This window comes from Amphiura filiformis, chromosome 17 (genome assembly GCF_039555335.1).
Source record: "Amphiura filiformis chromosome 17, Afil_fr2py, whole genome shotgun sequence".
Taxonomy (NCBI): Eukaryota; Metazoa; Echinodermata; class Ophiuroidea; order Amphilepidida; family Amphiuridae; genus Amphiura; species Amphiura filiformis.
Window position 1 is genome coordinate 28167717 of NC_092644.1, and position 22154 is coordinate 28189870.

Consider the following 22154-nt stretch of genomic DNA (forward strand, 5'->3'; position numbering starts at 1 on the left):
AAATTGATTTCGGTGGCCATTTTGAATTCTTGGCGGCCATTTTGAATTTGAAAATCATCAATATTGGTGCTACTGCATGCCAAGATAAAACTAATACAAGAAGCCGAAAACAAATGCTACTGTGCCAATAAAACCATTGCTACTGTGCCAATAAAACCACATTCGGAAGGGGCAGTTTGAAAAATATTAGAAATATTTTGCAAAATGGGCGCCAGTTTGAAAAACAAGATGGCCGCCTTCTGCTGCATCTGGATTTTTGTAAACATGTATAAATATGTTACTTGTCACCCAAATAACATGCTAGGATAGGTGGCACATTGTCATTATCAAAAGGCCACAGGACTTATAAACTGGGTAGTAGGGCCTACGCTCAAGTTTTTGTATCAACAATTACATGCATTCGCTGTAAGTGACGTAAGGCTACCGTAGCAACAGATGAATACAATTGTTGGCTATATCGCCCTGCACTGTACAAAGTTTACGCGGTACCTATGCGTTGAACCATAGATGTCAAAGAACAGGGAAAGACCTGGACCGTAACTCTATAGAATATTCATATCATGCTGATCACTTGCACCTGTAAGATTAGTATTTTTGGAAAAGAGCGGTATTATATTCAATCTATGAATGCAGCCATACACATGTGATGAGTGCAATCTGCTTGTAGTGCAGGGCGATATAGTCAAGAATTGTATATATCTATAATTGCTATGGTAGTTAATCCGATTATGACGTCACTTCTACAGCGAATAGTGACAAAATTGTTATCTTTTCACATTTGAAAACATTCTATATATATACATTATAAATTGCACCCAAAAGCACCCAAAAAACACCCAAAAACACCTACAATCACCCAATTTGATAAAAGTGTCTGTCCAAATTTCTTCTGGGATAACATTTGAACATTAACTTTTATTTAAAAAATATTCAGCACACATTAGTTCATATTATACAGCAAATAAGCAAAAACCGCCAAAAAACACCCAAGAACAGTTTTTAAAAAATGACACCCATGATATTTTGATTCTACATAAAATTCTGTTTAAGAAAAACCTTGGTGGCAAGATTGTGTATGAAAAAAATGAAAGCAAAAAATAAATGACATTTCCCCATATGTGACCCCTCGGTACAACTGAGCCCTGAAGTCGCCAATCATCATTTTTGAGATATTCAACCAAAATATTCTGCTTGAAATTAGCTTTAAAATGATGTATATCATGTCATAGTACTTGACATTTAAGTAGTGAAAAATCAATAAAACAGTCAATAAATCCTTTGATTCCTATTGTTTATTGTTAAGTTCGATGGAGCATATCTCAATAGTAGCACTGGCGACATCCGGGCTCAGTTGTGCCGAGGAGTATATTATACTATATGAAGAGCTTTGTTTCAAAACCCCTTACGTCCACTTTTGGCGAAATTGGGTTATTGGCATAATATTATAGTATGGGTAAAGATACACATTTTGGTGGTTGTTTGACTTTGATACTACCTTCCCTTCCGGAGTTATCGCATATTTCCCGTTTGGGAAATCTTAGGGAATTTCCGGAAATCTGAACTTAAAATGAATATAGAATTGTTTTGTTTTAATTTTTTTGATGTATAATGGTAGCCTGGGATGTTCTTTACCTATTAAAACCAAAAGGAACTGTTTTTTGGGTCACTATGTTTGAAAAAATCATTTTAATTAACAAAAGGTGTAGCTTCGGAAATACCCAAAAATGCCATTTTCCCGAATTTAATTAAAATTCATAATTAAAAAAGTAAATGAGATATTTCAATTTTTCTTTTTGATTTTCAAAGCATTAGTCAAGTTACATAATGTAGTGCAAACAAATGGGCTCAAATTTGATTGCAAAGGTGGTTTCTAGTAAAGGGGTAAATTTATTTTGTTGCAAAACCCCTTACATCCACAAAAGGTGCGATATGAAAGAAATAATAAAATAAATAGGAAGGCTTGAAAATTGCCCCAAACCTATTCTTTTAGTTTCTATTCATCAACACTTTATCTAACCCCAAATTGAATAAAATCGAACAAGTAATACTTGCACAATTAAAAAAAGCTGTTTTTCCTCAAAAAGTCAAAAGTGGATGTAAGGGGTTTTGCAACAAAGCTCTTCATATGTGAACGCAGCCAAAAGGTGGCATATTTTGGGATTCAAGTGAAAAAACTATGTCTATGTACAGTATGGACAGCCAGACTGTGCAATACTAATTTCAACATATATTTAGCAATGATGTAGCTTTCGAGTCTTATTATGCACATCTGGATAATTATATTCATGTTTTATTAATATTTTAAAATTCATTTACATCCCAAATTTCTGTATATGGTAAGAACTTCTCTATTCATTTGACTCAGATGCACAAGCCTGGGCACAAGAAGTACATGTGGCTGGTGGAAATGCTCACACCAGTCACATTGCAATGTAGTTCTTCATGTGTGCAGCATGTGTATTTGGATGGGGGAATAATCAAAATGATTAATAATAGCTATAATAATGATATTTAACATGATAACTTGAAATTCACCACAAAAAAGAAAAGAAAGTATCTCGAAATGTTTTCCCAGTTTGCTGGGTTTTTTTCTGTATTGATCAGTCATTGTGTGAATGAGACTGACATGTAGCATACATGTTGGGGTGTGTGCACAGGCTGTTACAATGACATGTGTGTAGCATTCAAGTACATGTAGCCAGGGCTGGATTTACCTTTTTCAGGGCCCAGCATTTGAATTTGGGGTTGGAAGATACCTTCCCCTAAATAACAGCTAATAACAGTATTGCGAACCTTCAGCATCCATTTTTGTGATGTAGAGAGTCTGTCCTATTCAGAGAAAATATTGCAATTACACACCTTATTGCCTTTTAACAATAACCAACGACACTAGCACGTAATTCCAGTCAAGCACCAATCTTTAATCCTATTGTTGAAGAGGATAATAAGCTTATACTTATGTATAGCATTAGTAAAAAGCTTAAGTTTTTGTTTGCTTTGGCTAAATCCTGTTCAAGTGGTGGGCTAACCAACAATTAACAATGAGAGGACATTCCTGAACCTCGTTCAGTTGGGGGATTTTAAGTGACCGCCAATTATGACCATTTGATATTTAATACCAGCAATGTGGAAAAAAAGAAATAATGTAGTGCCAAAATAATGTACCCTTTTACGGAAGGAGCAAAGTTTAACAAGTTATAACTCCGCCTCTGCAGTACGAATGTCAGCGGCGAATGTCAGGTTATTATTTCCCAGTCTTTAAAAAAAAAATGGAGGCAGAGGTGGGAATCGATCTCGGTACCTCCCGGTTAAAAAGCACTGTGCAAAACCACTAAGCCAACTAAATATCTGTTGTGAGATGCTTGACATTAATCTTGGATATTGCTTAATGGAACAAATCGCGGAATTAAATTAGTAATAAAAGAAGTATTTAGATTCTTATTTAGCGGTCAAATTGGATAAAAGGGGAAATATTTGTCCCTGCTCTGAAGAAAATATAGGTTAGAAAATTATCAAATAAATTTAAATTAAAAATTGAGATTTTATATTTATTTATTTCACGAGGCGGCATCATCACAGACAAACATGTATAAGCTAAAAACTCGACCCTCATTACTAGATGCTGTCATAACTCAATGGTAGAGCATCAGACTGCTGATGTCAATATCGTTGGTTCGAGTCCTCCTGTCAGCAATGGTTATATTTATGATTTTAATGCTACGCTACAATTTGTTCAATTTTTTCGTTTATTTATTTATTTATTTATTTATTTATTTATTTATTTATTTATTTATTTATTTATTTATTTGTTTATTTTTGTTTATTTATGTAAAAAAATTGATATATTTGAAAGAGGTATTTGAGCAATTGAAATTTTGATTTTATAATCCTATGGGGTCATTTTGAACCCCCACCCCTCCCAAATTGCCAAACGCACAACACCTATGAGTTTGCATCATACATGTCATCATCATACAAAAAAACATTCTATGTATACCTGACGCCGGCAACTAGACTACTATACAAAAAAATAGTATCATCTTTCCTGCTCAATCAATATATTATAATACTTGCAAATAGATCATAGTTTACTATCTAATCCTGTAATATCAGTCCAAGAGAGTGCCAAATATGGATCAGGAGTATTACATAATAATACCCTGCTATGACAATAGCTGCACTAGGTTAATCGTATAATCTCCTTATGTGGTTTAATGGCTGGGCCAGGAAATCCACAAGGTCAGCCAATGTATGTACATGTATTCGGTACATGTGCCATATCTTTACAATGGGTGATAAATTTCTGGTTTGTTTTATTTCAAAACGCAACAGTCGATATTCTAAAGCTTGGTCCAAATCCAAGAGAAGAACCAACTCTAGTAATTTATGTGGTTTCAAATTATATCGGCTGTTGCCTTTTTGATAGAAATGGTGTTTGTTGATGTGCACAGTTTCCCATTAGATCATAACATGCTGTTGTACATCCAAGGTCAAAGGTCTTTTAATCCATATTTGGCGTTGTTCTGGGACTGAATATAGACATGTTATATCTATTAGGGAAAGATAAACACTATTCAAAATATCAATAGACAAGAAGAAAGGGATATAGAGATTTGTAATTGAGTCATGCATGATTTAACAGAAGGTTCTTTCCAAAACCCAAACGTAATGTGAAGGGCACTTGCTATAGCTTGCTATCTGGATCCATGCGTTACTCCCCACCCAACCCCATCCATGATGTAACCTATTTGTTTTGCTTATGATCAGAGGACTCACAGTGGGATTTCCTGCATTTGTGTAGCCATATACTGTATGGTACCCATGGGTACGGGTACGTGTCCCGGACCATGAATACAGGTACAGGTCCCATGCCATGAGTATGGGTCCGGGTCCCAGGCCATGAGTACGGGTATGGGTACGGGTCCCAGTCCATGAGTCCGAAGACAAAATAGGGCATGAGTACGAGTACGGGTCCAAAGCCATGGGTACAAGTACGGGTACGAGTATGGAAATTGGGACTCGAGTACGGGTACGAGCACTATAAGTCTGGTAATCAGCAATGATGGACAATGGACTTTTCCACCATGCCAAGTTTGAAGCATGTAAAAAAAAGGTGGATCCTTTAGCCAGATCGACAGGCAATCATACATGTACATTGTACACACATACGGTACATATAATTTATATTTTAAGTTATTATAAAGATGCTGAGAGATAGTAAGTATCACAAAAGAATCACAATACACTGAGATGTGTGGAAGAAAATGTGCAGGTATTATTAGAAATATGAAGGTATAATTTATATTTTCGAGTCATTTTTAAAAGTCGATTCAGCCACAGTGACTCGAGTCACAAGCCACGAGTCATCGAGTCGAGTCATTAAATTTCGAGTCGAGTCGAGTCATCGATTCATCAACCCTCGAGTCGAGTCGAGTCGTCGAGTCACCTTGCCTCGAGTCGAGTCATCGAGTCACCAAAACTCGAGTCGAGTTGAGTCGAGTCGAGTCGAGTCATTTCGAGTCGAGTCACTACAAGTCTGATTAAAATTTTTCTTATTCTAGCAACAAGCGTTTCTAAAATGCAATATGGTGAAATGTGGTGCAGCTTGTCACTTTATTTTGCTGCCTTTCTCATTAAATCACTTGTAGTGCTTGTTGCTAGTGCAATCACGTGATGTTTTTCTTTTCATGATCGGTTTCATTCAAACAAGCCAAGGTCAAACAAGCCAAGGTAATTATTGTTCCAGAGGATGATTTAAGGAAGCCCCCATCATGCACTGTAAAAGTGTTATCACGCGAGTTTCAACTGCCACTTAACTTCTCAAATCCCATTGAAGTCTGTGCAAAAATGTTGTTTTAGAATTGCCCGTGTGTCATTATTACTTGGTCGATTTCAGATCTAAAGTGATGTATGCATGAAGGATAATTCACACCTTCTGTAGATAACATAAAATGTGAAATGGGTTTTTATTGTAAATATATCAGTCCAAATTCAAATTTAACCACACACGTTTATGCAGTGGTCCCGGGCAGTGGTGTCATGTTCACTCACACAGCTGCTAACCGCAAGTTGACCCCAGTGGAGTGCTGGGAAGTGTTTAAATCATCCTCTGTTATTGTTCTATAGTAAAATTACAATAAAATGTATTGAACCGAAAAGCATTCTAAACCTGTCATATATCATATGGCCCCATAGGTATATAAATCTTTCATTCAAAGTATACTGTCAACATGAAATCCATTTCAATAGAATGCATTTCAATACTTGCTATTAAACGAAGCCGCAAGCATTTGTGAAATAAAAACACGCAAAATATGATTTTCTATTGTTAATAATTGGTTTGGCATTCATACAAATTACAGATTTTTCAACTTCATTTCAGGCCTATTTAAAAAAAAAATATCAGCAAAATAAAATAAGTATTACATTCACACGTACTTATATATCTGAGCCTTAACAACGATGGACATATGACCAATGAACTACGTCTTTAATTGTTATTTTGAAATGTATTTTCAATTTCATTGTCAAATGTTACTCGCTCCGTGATAGTAGCGGAGTATTTACGGCGCTCTCAAATACGGGACACTACACTGTTTATACCCGGCTCTCGACAAATCACGCGCGCTGTTATATAGCGTGTATGTATGAACGTAAATTAATGCTAATTTACGTTGATTAACCGTCATTTTTAATTTGCCGGTAAATTAATAACACTGACTTATTTATTTTTGTTCATCCTTTGTTTGTTAGGCCTCCGCACTTGTCTTGTTTAGTTGTTTTGTGTGTGTGTTTAATTTTAAGGTGATGCAACACTTTTGCAGGCATTTGCCTTTTGTTGCATCTCCTCCTTCTTGTGTTTTTTTAATCATTTTGGTGTTAATTAAGTATTCTTTGTATTTTTGATGGAAATAAGTTGAATTGAATTGATTTGAATTTTAATTGAATTGATTTGATCATTTTAAAAAGATTCAGAGATATACTTGATATTGGTTAAAGTAAGTGTTTGCTTCCCTCAAGGTGTATATTATAGATAATGATATAGCAGATACGCCTTTTGTTTGTTTGTTTGTTTTAAATGATTCTTCCTGCAGGAACGCGACAACGAATCATAATAGGAGAGGTTTACAGCTCACACTACCCCTATCCCCGGTCTACTCGAAGCTGGCACAACTTAAGCCAATTTCTACAAACTTTTACGTCGTCTTTCAGGAAGTGCCATTTCGTCTTGACAATCCTTTTCGGACGGCCCAACATTTGCTCTAACATTTTTGGGTAACAAGAAAGGACTAACGATTCCAGTCTATATAACACCACTAAGATGTTTGTGCGTAAGAGACAAGTGTGCCAGTCTGTAGGCACAGGTAAAATACAGCATCTATAGGCCTACTAGAAAATAATATAGCAGATGCAACGTATGTAATTTGGAGAATGTCGGTATATTTGCAATCACTAAACCGCAGTATTCTGACGATAGTCGATCAGACATAATAAGGCCCAAAAAAATAATCGTTTGTTTGTCCTCCACAGGTTTGAAAGAGGACGTGCGGGCGGGCGGATTTTTTTTTTTAATTTTTTTTCGGATTTGGCGCATTCTTGGACCTAGCTAGAGCTAAATGCTACAATCATTCATGGTGACTTAAAAAAAGCAACATTTTGATTCTTTAATATGCAGTTAAAGTTATAATCTGTGTCATAGTCTTTTAATGATTTCAAATCCAATGTATTTTGAAGTCACTAAAAATAATAGACTATGACATGAACACAAGTTATAACTTTGCATATTGAAGACACAAAATGTTTTTGTGGGCTTTTTAATTTTCAACCATGAAAGATCTTAGTATTTAGCTCTAGCTAGGTCCAGAGATACTCCAAATCTGAAAAGAAAAATTGAAAAAAAAATATTGGTCAGGCCTTAATCTGAGGAGCGGGCGGTGGAGGACAAACAAACAATTTTTTTTTTTGGCCTAAGGACACTGGCATTGAACTTTCGCACCACAATTATTAAGACTTTAAGATGGATAATGACGTACGGTAGTCCCACGCAAAACCAAAATCATTCTTAGTGCGATGTCAACCATGGTATTCTACCTTTCACCGAGTATTAAGCTCTAATGGTTACTAACAGGCAACATTCCTTATCTTTCAAATCTTTCAAAAGAATTAGTCATATGCGACGAGCGTCTCACACAATTTTAGCTTGTTATGACATGCAGATCTTAAAATTATTATTTTGCTTAGCGCGTGTTACTTAAAAAGACTAGCCAGAAGTGCATTCCTGCTAAATGATGTGATAAACAAATGAATTGGAGCAGCGTGGCACACTGGTTAAAGTCTTTGCCTGAGGTGCGAGAGGCCCCGGGTTCAATTCCCCGCAGGACCTAAAAAAATATCTGCTCTCCCCGTGGTTCATCTGGAAATGGCGGGGCAGATGATCCATGATAAAAGACCTCGTTTACAGGCGGTTCCGATCATGGTAACGCCCGATTGTCGGCTACACTTGCCTGTCCTGTATGTCCTGTAAAACTACCCCGACCAGCTATCTACGGTGATCCCCTTCGTTCAATATGAACCAAAATATTATTGATAAGGCTGAAAGTCAAGACATGTTATTTGTTAAGACTCCCTGTTCTTGGTTTATTAAGGTCAAAGCAGCAATAATGTTAAACGAACTGGAAATAGTTTTGTGCAACCTACAGAGAATACGTGTGAATTGTGGTGACAACATTTTCTTTGATACAATTTCGGTTATGGCGTTGTTTTGTTATCAGTAAATCTATAAGTTTAACAAACTTCGCCAAAAGTATGAATTGTTTTTATATTATGTGGCCCGAGCAGAACTATAATTACTAGTATTGAGTAGCATTGGTCTACATTAGGCTTACTAATTTGACTAAAAATAGCATCATTATTTTGTAAGTTGATATAATTTTGGTAATGACGGAAGGCATATTATCAGTTTCCCTTCAAATGACATTGTTTTTTTTATCGGTGAATCTATAATCTAAACAGTAAAACCTAACTATGAATTGTTTTCGTATTATTTGGCCCGAGCAGCACTAATTATTACTATACTAGTGATTATTTTATTCTTTTTTCTTAAACCAATCTTCAGCAGGATTGATCCGAGCCGTGGCTACGCGCCTGCCACACACCGACATCGCCTGGTTGATAATTACATTGTACAGCAGAGACACTAAAATGAACACCCGGGATCGATACACGTGAATGTGCTGTGCACGATTTGATATTTAGACGATAAATCTTTGGATACCGGGGTAGAAAATTAGGAATATCTCCCGTATTTTTTTTATTCTAAAGAAGCCACATTTTTATGCTTGCGCTTGAATATAATATGTTGAAAGGATATGATAGTCGTTAGCTTGCGTATTGAGCTCAAAAACTGAAAAAAAATCAGATTTTATATGTCCCAAAGTATAGCACAGCGTAGGCTACTCGTGGAGGCAATCTAAATGCAGATAACCTCATGGCGTATACCATGCTCACTGACCGTACAAAGGTCAGTCACCAGGCTATTGTCAATAGCCTTAGTCGGATGTCCCTCGGCCCATTATGCGTCTCAAAACTATTAAACAGGTCGGAACAAAATGGCCATGCGTGGCTGTGGATTCAACCTACCATGGCGATTTCTACGGGGCGATGACACTGTGCACCAGGTCACTTGTGCCTGGCCGAAGTTTCGTCAGCGTTATCTCCTAGAGTTCAGCGGTTACTGCTTAGTATGCCCGACATAAATAAATAAATAAACAAATAAATAAATATATAAGTATATGTGATGCGATCAAGCAAAATCAGTCGGAACTCGGAAATATTGATTTTGAGATCTAGCCAAACAAAGGAAATATTTCCTTTTGTTTCTTTTTTATAAGAAACTCATTAATTACTCATATCTTTGGTTGTTAAATTTCATTAGGGCTTGCTTCAAATGCAGCTTTGTAAATGCTTTTTACTATCCTATATTAAAGAAACTGAAAATTTAATAGTTCCGAGTTCCAACTGATTTTGCTTGATCGCAACACATAGGCTATATTCATTTCTTTGTCATATTTAATACAAGTATATTTTTGCAGCGTAATCGTTCCTCAATTGTGTCATTTGTTTTGAATATCATAATATCTAAGTAGTAAAAGTTCGATAGCGGTGTGCGTGTGCCATTTCCCGTCCCAGGATCCCCGCTAAAGAAGAAAAAACTGTAATTTCGCGGTTCTCGACCTGCACGGTTCTCGACGCAAAGCGTCGGTCGCAATGCCTCCACCTTGACACCCATCATTTTAACCAGTCACATTATTTGCCTCACTAAGGTGGTCATTCCCACCAAATCTAATGCACCTGCAGAAGTCTATGGCGATTTGACCCCCCAGATGACCCCGAATGACACCAAAATGACCTTGACATTTTTGCCTTGTTTCAGTGGTCGTCCCCACAAAATTTCATGAATCTGCGACAATCTATGGCGATTTGACCTTGGATGACCTTGAACGACCCCAAAATGACCTTGACATTCAGGTCAAGAACCTCTGGCTGTGCTACTCTCTGCCAAGTTTCATCACTGTAACTCATACAGATCTCCAGATAATCTGTGCACAAGGTTATTTTGTTTGATATGCATCAATTATGCAAATTAGGTACTTATTTACCATATTTTGCGACGAAGACCTAAAATTTGGAGTCCACCAATTGCCACCCCTCCACCTAATTGCATCACTATACGCCTTACCAGTTCCGAGAAAATGTACTTGCAAGCTGGAACAGACGGATACCCCGACACACAGACGGACAGACACACACACACCGACAGACGGACGAACAACCAGGAAAAATAATAGCTCCGGTGGAGGCATAACAAATGTCAGAATAAAATAACGAAATAACAACAACTACACACCTACCCGCACACCCACCAGTTCTTCTCTATACATTTTGAACCATGTAGCCTGTTATAAACTGTCTATGGCAGAACACACTGCACTACACGCATAATATACATAAATAATAGTATAGAAAATGCAAAATAATAGAAATTTAAACTTTTGAAACTAATATTTCTGTCTCGGAATTTTCAGTTATTTAAACATGGATGAATGAAACCCCGGTTTTTGTAGGGTTAATATTTTTGTACAGTTTGGCTACTGTATGGTGAAATACTTCTATTTTTCATTATCAATATTATCATTTATTTATTTACAATAATTCAGTCAGAGACCAGGCGAAAACTCAATAGTGAAAGGGTGGCCTTACTGGACTAAATATATACACCAAACAAAAAATAAAATGTACAGAAAGGAAATGGAGAAATCAATTGGATGGAAAAAAATTCAATGCAGACAAAACAAATGAATGGAGAAGGAGATGGCTATAACACATGGTCACTAATAGCAGCTTTGAAGGCGGCCAGGGATGGACATTTGACAATATTATCAGGAAGGCAGTTCCATAGCGTAGGCGCATATGAGGAAATGATTTGTGTGGCTGGGAAAGCCGTCAAAATGGGGCGCAGCTGTTGAGTGAGCAAAAACTTTTTTTTACTAATTTTTAAAAACTAGATAAAAATATCTAGGAACCGTTTTATTTTTATTTTTATTTATTTGGTTTTTTTATTTTGACCAACTTCACCAAATATATTTGAAATTTGGGCGAAAATCAGGCTTTTTATGATTTTGTTTGAAAAATTAGCATTTTTTTACCATTTTTGGTGCAAATTTCTCAAAGCTGGTCAAAATTCGAAAAAAATAAAAAAACGGGTTCTAGATATTTTATCTAGTTTTTGAAAATTAATAACTAAAATGTTTTGGCCCAACAAATTTTTTTGTTACGTTTTGTGGGATTTTCTCCATAAATGAGCATTTTTGCCCAAATTTGACCTCACAGATGAATTCATCAAGTCATTGCTATTCTAAAAATGTATACTTTTATATTCTTTAGACCAACAATTTAGCAGTTATGAAGACAGAAAATTTCCATAATTCCAGGGTTAAGACCACCCTTAAGTAAAGTGCAACAACTGTTTTATTTGTGCTTGTTTATGATAACTTACCCTTGAGCACTGAAGAATGCAAGATTAGAACTAGATGAGGTAAGATCTGTCCACGGTGATGACTGAATTCTAGAAACATCAAACCAACTAAGCAAGTCTGGACTACGGTCATCAGTATCTCCGGCGTCAAATATGATTTCTTTAGCAGCTACGCCATCTTTGTAGAGTGATACTTTAACCTGGGTGGAAGAAAATAGCACCAGTAACATTTTTTTCACTTAGATAATAATGGTGAATCATCGAGAAAAAAACCCCACCATTTTGTCATGTTTGAAATAAGTTTAAAACTGCATTTTCGGTGCTTGTGTACAGGAGCATAGCAAGTGGATGGACAATGTGAACGAAGTCCATGGGCCTGGAGGGTTCAGGGCAACGCTCTGCAGGGTCTATTGTTCTATTGTTTCCGATTAGAGCGCTGACATATTGGAAAATGCTGCCAATCAATATTCATGAGAGTGTACATTCAACATCCAATTTGCGAAATTGGGTGAGTTGTGTTTGGTAGGTGTGAAATACATCTGACTGGGCGTTTTAATTACGTAACGAATAAAGGCATTGACATCATCGAATGGCTGCTTAGTGCTGTTATGTGTTTAGTTATTATATAGGCCTAATAATTATTATTAAATGTATTCATCAATCCTTTCTTTTCCCTTCTCTGTACTTATTCTTTCCTAGGCCTACACTTTATCACTCCCTCGCTCTCATTGTCCCTCTCACCCTCCCTCTCTCATTCCCATCATTTTCCTTATATTTCTCTTTATACTTGTCTTTATTATATCTTTTTATTTCTCCCTTCCTCCAGCCCTCTCTCATTCTCCATATCCCTCCTCCCTCTTCCTCCCTCCTCCCTCCTAAGACTTCTCACAGAGGTGAATCTGCCCCTCCCTAACCCCCTCCCCTCTTTGAGTACGCCACTATTTCTATACCAATCTCCTTCTTAAAATAAAATTAAATGGAAATATCTTAAAACAACCTTTATAGGCCTATACTTATACTTACATGTATACGTATAGCGATTACCATTATAGTGTAATAGAGATATATGGACTGGACATGGCAGCCTTCATACATTCTAATGTGTAATCGATCAGCAAGAGCATTCGATTTATTTAAATGAAACGCCTAACGTCAGGTGGGTGGTAAAGATGATTGCATCGACAGCTAAAGCCTCCTTATAGACTTTGGACCCACACAAGCACACATTTGGGATACGTGAGTACAATGGTACCACTTTACACATGACTGCCCTTACACATGACTGTAGTGTGGTCACTTATTGATACTCGCCTGTTGTGTAGAGCGTTAATATGATGCCGGATCAGTGACCAATTTAATGGCGGAATCCCTTTATTCGAAACAATGGTACCACTTTTATGAATAGCCTGTCGCAACTTCTAATCGGCATCAAACGAACAAAAGATTATGTAATCTATTGCGACTCTATTTCTATTTAAAAGCTCTTTGGTTCAGGGGCCCCGAGCAAAAGCGAAAATAAAGTAAGGGGGGAAAGTGGGTTTTAAAATTCAAAATTTAAGTGTTCCTTACAATATTTTTCAGATTTTATGAACAGTGGCCAATTCTCTTTAAATTGTAAATCTTGTGCAAAAGTTACCATTTCCGCATTATATGGTTGTAAATTCAATGAATTATGACTTTACTAAAAAGCGCTTACAAATTGATATGCCGTCGGCAAATTTTGTGCTGCCCGCGAGACTCTCGGAGATATTTAAAGCCATAATGTACGTACGGTCTTTTAAAATCACCTGAGTTTTTGGAATATTTGTAATGTTAACCCTCTGCATGTGGGTATCGTGCCTAAATTTTCTTTAAAAGTTCAATCATTTTACAATTGTACATTGTCATGACCATATTTAGAATCAGCATTAAAAATGCATTAAAATTAATACAAACAAGCCTTGCATTGGTTCAGTGGTTCTTAAGATAGCTCTTGATAGTTTGAGAAAATCTCTTTATTTTTTTTTTAATTTTTCATGTTGAAGCCTATGTATTGACAGCACGAAAAGCATTAGCAATTGTCCCAACTTACACCTAATTGGATTCAACCAAATTCATTGTGTTTTAGGACAACAGAGCAAGTTTGAATAAAAGTCATATCTGATATTATGACTTCACCCCCCCACACACACACACCCACCCCAGTTAAGTGGCTGAGATAGTACGTATGTTTCCTTTCATTTTACCTCATTGAATAACCAGAAAAACCAGAATAATGTTATTATTAATATTGTATTTGGCAAAGAATGATCAAACTAAAACTGTAAAAGTTGACCGAAATCATATATTAAAGCCATATTATAACATTTTCAAACAAAATAGATTGCATTTTTTTGCCATAAAATATTAGCTTTTACTGTCCGATATATCCCCTTTTATTTTTGAGCCGAACAACTACGGCAAAGCAAAGAAAATTGCAATTTACTACCAGCGCACATGTCGCCAATACGTACCACTCCTTCGGCCATGTTGTGGTACGACCCGTTGTTGTGTATATCACCGTCCGCACGCTGTGTACGTACTGTGGGTTATGAACATCGTGTATACGTTCGACTAATAATTCCATCGTAATAATAAAGCGCCGAATCCGGCGTTTTATTCAAAATCTTGGATTTTGACAAAACTACAGCACCTAGAGTCTTGATTTTTGCAGGGTATATTGGTTTAATAGAGTACAATTTAATCGTGTAAAAAAGGAATTCAGTGAGGGCGTCTTCCTCAGCAAATGTTATAAGATGGCTTTAAGGTTTTCATAAGAAACTACGTTACAATTTCAATGTCAATTTTTTCTATAGAAAATTAAACGAACATCTGAATCTCACTGCAACCCATTGACAAATTATATGTCGGCTATTGACAGAGAATGATTATTATCCCCAGGATTTATGTATTATCATTTTCATGGGTACTTGATTCAGGAGACGAAACTTGAATAACTGACTTTGTATTTATTATTATTATTATTATTATTATTATTATTATTATTATTATTTTTGATCCAATGACCCGTGAATAGCTAAGAATTAAGTTCATTACAGGTAGACTTAGGACTATTAAATTTAGTTACGATGATAATGGACTGTCTCACTCGAATTGTGAAACGGTCGCGAACCTTTTGGTGGAACCATGCAAGTAACTGCCTAAAATGAGGCAAATTTGAAAAGAAATATGGTTTCAAATTGAACTTTGGAATTTGAAAAGTAGAAATCATGTTGGGTCTAATGTTAGGTGCTAACACTTTTCTTTGATGACTTTGTCCCCAATTTTTTAATTTTTTCAAAATACATTAAAAAACGAATGTAAGATAATGGAATGGATAGTAGTCATTTCGTACATGCAAAATATTAAATGCTGGCAAAATAAGCGACCTCGCTCCATCACAGGCAGTGGCGTAGCGACGGGGCAGTGGGCACAATTATGCCCTGGGCGCCACCATTAGGGGCGCCGAAATGACCAATTTAGCATCGATTATGCGCCCCTCCAAACGATGAAAGTCAAATTCAGCACAAAATCATTTAAAAGATCAATTTAAGACCGATATTCAACTTCATTATAACCCAAAAAAATTATGGATAGGCCCTATTTATGCAAATTTTCGCGCACTCTGTGCCTAATTGTTTCCATAATGGGGCGCCATTATGTATCCTTAGCCGTGGGCGCCACTTAGCTACGCCACAGGAGAGTGGATCTGAACAGTTTGCATTATTTTAGATACTTTGTTACATAGGAAACAATACACGGTCAATGGGCTTTGACACTTTTTGTTAATTTATTGGCCTGTTACTAAGTAACAAAACAGATGAGATAATGGCAAAATAATCTTTGTTTACAATAAGATTGCAAAGGAACAATTTGAGACTATTTTGGTCAAAATTAACGCATTTTCACTGAACTTTTTAACAATTTGGAGCCCAAAATTTAGTATTTGACCTTTTTGCTTTTAGCTTGAGAACTGTACATCCAAAATAGGTCAAACTATTCCTTTTCTGAATCCTATGATGGTAATAATATTGTATAGGGCGCTATATGTTGATATTTGAGTTAGCATTTGTCTTACTACATAGTGGAACCAGTGATTTTTGGAATCCTTACATCTCAAATGATAAAACTAGAATTGGTTCAAAAAATCAAGGATCAATAAATGATACAAGAGAATACCTTGAATAAGAACAACAGGAAAGAAAAAAAGCAAGGTACCGTACACCAACTTGATGTGGGGAAACAAGTAAAATGCAGACTAGACAGTATGCAGGGGGACAAAAACAGCAAATGTAGGCAGAAGAAGTAGGCACAGTTCGATAGCCAAAATTACCAGTTCAAGGCCCACAGAAGTAAGTGCTGAACCTGCAAAAACAACAAGAATGGTAATACACAAATGCACTAGAACAAGTGATGAAAATCACTGTGCATATAGACAGACACGCTAAACCAAACATCCAGAGTAGGCACAAAACAGGCAAAGTTCGATGGCCAAAAATTGCCAATTCCAGAGCCGGGGGGGGCACTTCAACTTTGGAGGTGACGCGTATGTAGGGCTGTTAAGACCCCCTTTTTCAGCATCGCTGTCACCCAAAGACCCCATATTTTTTTTTACGAACACATGCTCTGTCACCCGAAGACCCCCTATGTTTCTATTTGATCTGTCACCCAAAGACCCTTACAAGTTCAATTTAAACAGCAACTTATTTTGAAAAAACAATGAAATTTGAAGCCATTTAGAACTAGAAATTCGATTTTCGAGGTTTTTGGCGCTGTTTCGGCTCTCATCAAAGATTCCATTTAAAAAAGGTCATGTTCTCACCCAATGACCCCATATTTTGTACATTTTGCTCTCACCGAATGCCAAAAATCATGCTCTCACCAAATGACCCTATATTTTTTACATTTTGCTCTCACCGAATGCCCCTTGGTGCGAAAGTGCCAGCCCTACACCTATATCCATTTCATATTGAAGTGCCCCCCCCCGGGTTCCAGAGCCGCCACATAAGTGTCAGGAAAACAGTACAGTACTGGAAGTGATGAAAATCACTGTGTTCATAGCAGTCAAACACTAAACAGTCAGAAAACAACCGTCCTTTCGAGCAGATAAACTGCTCTTCTTCAGGGACAGACAACAAAACATAAAGCAAACAACAAGAACTACATGCTGTAGTTTAAAAACAAATTCAAGTCAAAAATTGAAGGCAAGTTCAAATTGAAATAAGTAGCAAACAAAGACAGCAAACTCAGAGCAAAATAAGTCTTCTCTCATTGAGAGCAAATTCACTACAAAGTTAGCCTGGGAAACAATATGTAAATAAGCACCACCACAGGACAATAGGGTATTGTCCTAATTGACAGGAAGTAAATGTCAAGTGGGGTCGTAATCAATAGAGGTGTTAGAGAATGAATAGATAGGGTAAGTGGACTAATGTCACTCAAACTACAATATTATGAGAAAAGTAATGCATATTAAATAAAGAACAAATAATGTAGACCTACACAATACATGTATCAAGAAAAGTGAAAAATAAGCCAAAAATTGCTGGATAAAACACAAGTCAATGAAGGTCTCAAATATTAAAGTGTAATATGCATACTGAAAAGACGGGGATGTAGAAAAACAGAAAGTAAGGGAGCAGGTGCTAGGTGGTCCATGCATGATAAAATTTAATTTCAGTGCATGTACAGATATAGGCCTGCGGATGAAAGTGATAAAGCCAAAAATCACTGAAACCAAAGCACAGTGAAATACCGTTGCAAATTGACATGAAATATGCCAAAATAGGTAGTGATACAGGGACTGCTAAAAGCTGGAAAAATATTAGCAAGCAAGGAGGCCTACAAATGTGAATTGACACATCAAACCAGAGAAGATGTAATAAAGAGGAGGTTGATCAAGCTATATATCCTCAAACAAAATATGTGTGAGACCGCTCACTCAAAGTAAATGATGAATCACCCTATTTAGCTGCTTTACAATAGAATACCACAATAGCGTTTGAACCCGGGATGGGTGTGATCAAGGGGGTGACACTAAATTCACGGTTGTTCTATTCCCAACGCAAACCTATGACAAACCCCGCTGGTTTGCTCGTTAGAAAATGAGGCCAGTTATCGATCGGTTATGAATAATTAATTTCGATCCCTTGATCATGTTTAATTAGGGTTGGCAAACAACGACGCCGTTAGTTTTGCGAACTCTGCCTGTTCAATGCGAGTAGCAAGCTTGAAAGAGCGCCAGCTAGCAGAGCAGGGAGCAATCCGGTGATGGCGCACTAGTATTTCCCATCAGGCACCAGTGATTTGTTTTTTCCAGAAAGTCTACTAGTTTGAGTCGGGAATGACTTTTTACAAAAGTAATGTTGAAATAAGGACTTGCTGTCAATAATGCGATGAAAACGCGTGTCAGATGCAAGGTATGAAATACAAGTAGTATTTCAAGTCAATAAAACCTTTGACATGACATCTGACCTTTCAACATGGCGATATATTAGCTTGTACGGGGGTATTGTATGTGTGTTTGTATTCCTTTCCTATTCTCATTAAAAAAATTATCAATCTGCAATAATCAGACATATTGGTGCTTGCGGCTATGTGCGTGAAGTAATGTTTTACAAGTATGTAAAGAAATTTACATCATATTGCCATTTTAGTTATGTATATCAGCACCAATGGACCAAAAATCTGATTGGTCACAGTCTGCTTTAGGGCATAGGTGAGCAGATAGGTCGTATCGCCTTCAGCTACATTTGTACAGACCCCAGAGAAAAAGAGGATCTACTAACTGTGTCATTGCACACCTTGATGTACGCCAACTATCTACTGGTCAGTTCAGACTGTTGACAAATCTATCTGTGATTGATTCTATTCCGATCGGGAGAAACGCGTGTGATCATGATCATGGGAAATAAAAACAAAATTTTAAAAGGAAGCAAGTATAGGCTAGGGGCCTACCCACAAACAAATCTCGGCCTAAATACCCGAGTCTAAATGTCAGAATCACCGATTCATTGTGTAATATAAAGCATATGCCTACCCAAGGCTCATTCTCATGAACATGAGCTAACACTAACAGGGATGTAAGTTTGTAGGTTTAATCCTTAATTATTGTGCCAGTGATGGCGCGGCGTTGTTCAGTAGCGGATCATAAATGAAGAGTACTTTATCCCTTATTCATAGGTCTATCATCAAACGCGTGCTGTGGAAATTACGTAACCCATGTCTTTGAACTTTTGAAGATCTATAGCTGCTTTAACATGATTGAATGACATCGTGATGCTCGATTATATATCTTTAGGAATTAACATTTCTTTTAAATGCAGGCCAATTGTGATTGCTTCAAATTTATCGGATATAATTCAATATTATTGGAATTGAATTCTACATGCAGCCAGGGACGGGCACGTTGCATACATCGCCTAGCTTAAGTCGCCAGAGCTCTGCATTTCAGACAATAACAAGGCTACTATAATGTCAAATGTCATACACTTCAATACATTGAATATTACATTCTGTTTTATATAACCAAGGTGCACGAAATATATAGGACTAGCTTATACATAACACAGAAAGGTGATATTACGCATCAATTTAACATGATGTTTAGTTCGGACAGGCTCCACCTGCATGCTATGAATAGCGCCGACTATAAGACCAGGGAGCAAATTTGAATAACAATACGTTATTTACATAACAGTGCGGCTCATGCAAATGAGCTATTGCCGTTTCCAGGATATTGTTCCATGGTGTGATACACAAGTTGCAGCTAACTACTTTTAGGGATAGGTCAGTGTGTGCATGTCATCATGCCATACACACCACACACCGTCATCATCCCTATATCTTCGTGTTAAAAATTGCCGTGATAGTACGATGAATCCTCACGTTTTTCAACAACTACGTATGGTGATTTTATTCGAGATAGGTCGTGCAACTCAGGCTAAGCATACAATTTGAGATTTTGAGCGCCTGCCACACTGTTTCTATTCTATGTTTTACGATTTTCGCATGATCAATATATGGCTGGCCGTAACCGCCACAACGTGGAGCTGCTACGCGTAGCTTACTTTTCGCTTCGCGGAGCTAAATTGACCAATCATGTTAGATCTTTTCATTACGCGGAGCCAGTGGATGCATCCTCGTTCCAGAGAGAAAACTCTTGCCAAAATTAATGTTTACTATGGGGATTTTAAATGAATCGATTGTAAATAAACCACGACCAGTTGTACAGGATCAATACCATTGTTTGATTAGTGTATAGTCAATGTTACCTTGCATGCATGTGTCATGTGTGTGGCGTGTTTGTTTGTTTGTTTGTCTACTGTGTCAGGCCAGGATCACTGACACCCACGGTACTGATACTCTCATACTATCACGGTGATCATACTGTTGAATGTTGTTGACTTAAAAATAATCATGATGCAGTCATGTCTACAGTAGAACTCACCACGACCTTTGAAGGACTTAAACCCTATTAAAAGCTATTAAACCAAGATAACACTCAATGAAAACGGCTCAACTATGTTACATCAGATCTTCTCTGGTTAAATACACACTGCACTTGTGTCTGTTTTACCTGTGCAATGAGCAATGAGCTGGTATTATAGTTTCAGTTGGGTGAACGATTATAAAGCGAACGCAAGGTAACAATACTGTGGGCTTTTGTTTACGAAATGAGACAATAGTCTGCTTATTGTTAACCAGCGTTCTTGAAAATGAGAAGCTTAATGACTTAACACGGTTTAGAAATAATTTCTTCATATTTTTTGGTACAAAAGTACCAATATTTCCAAACACCTAAATTAGCTAAAAATTTAGGACATGTTACAAAACTATATTTTCTAGAATTTCAGAGAATACTTTAAATATTGGCCGGTTATTTTTTACACAGTAGTGACGTCAACTAGGCAATGGCCTATACTTCTAACATACACTATTTGTAGAGGTCACGCGTCAATGGTGAGCGCACTGAGTATTGTGTATAGGAAAACGGACAGTAACTACAGTATGTATGGCCTAGTACTAGTATATAAAGTAAATCCGAACTGGTTTGCAGTTTGCTGAAGGTCGAATTCCGCAGGGACACCGCGCAAGTTATACAAATTAGCTCCCGGCGATACACTGCAGATCGCAGAACTGTGTACATAGTTTACCACCACTCTGCCTAGCTATATAGTTATGTACAATACTGTATGAGTTTCTTATGAGTGCATGTCCATCTTAATAATAAGTCAGTTCGTACTTTTCATAAACTACTTTTTGATTCATAACTTTCGTGACCGAGGATATCTTGCAACTACGTGACGCTCGTCTGGCAAATTCTTAATGAATAAATTCGCTTCACGTAATGAGTAAGTCGTACTTAATTAGTCAGTTTTACCTCCGAGTAATGAAAAACTCTAACATGAATTTGGCTCCACGGAGCAAAAAGTCAGCTACGCGTAGCAGCTCCACGTTGTGGCGGTTGCGGCCTACCATATCAGTATCCCATATGATATTTCTATTGCAAGAAAATTTTATTTGTTGTCAGGTTTTATCTTAAATACACTAACTGGAAATTAAATACACTAATTAGTGAGGACCGGTATTTTGCTGTGGATATGTTTAACTGCAATTTGCGGGTAAAAATTTGAAATCCTGAGTAAAAATTTTGATCATATTCAACTCTTTGAGAAAAAATTTATATAAAAGAATGCATGTAAAATTCAGCTGCAATACAATGTACATTATTGACACACTATCACTCTCTTTATCTACGGCAATAATAGAATATCGATTTCAATCGAATTGAATACGATGCTCAGTTTTGAGTTTGTAGTTGACTACTAAGCGACCTAAGCGATCGATTGCTAGCCAATCAGATAGAACTCCTTTTCTTGCGTTCGGTGAAATACCAGTCGCCCGTCGCTCACCAACGGAGTATTAAATTTATATTTATCGAATAGGAAGTCGACACTGTGCACCATGCATGCAGACCCTGTCAGATTTCAGATTTCAGATAAAATATGACTGAAGTTCCGTGGCAAATTATAATTTTTGCTACTTGTTGCCACTTTCAGACTCTATTATTTATGATAAAGAATGTTATCAATTATCAGAA

At 36.9% G+C, this 22154-nt stretch overlaps 1 long non-coding RNA gene across 1 annotated transcript in view; it reads right to left on the minus strand.

The window, feature by feature from the left end:
- LOC140138380 (uncharacterized) overlaps positions 1-22154 on the minus strand; it is a 31398-nt gene that overhangs the window by 2742 nt on the left and 6502 nt on the right. The window contains exon 2 of the long non-coding RNA XR_011856986.1: positions 12056-12234. This is a non-coding gene — a long non-coding RNA (uncharacterized lncRNA). The remainder of the gene's footprint in view (positions 1-12055; positions 12235-22154) is intronic.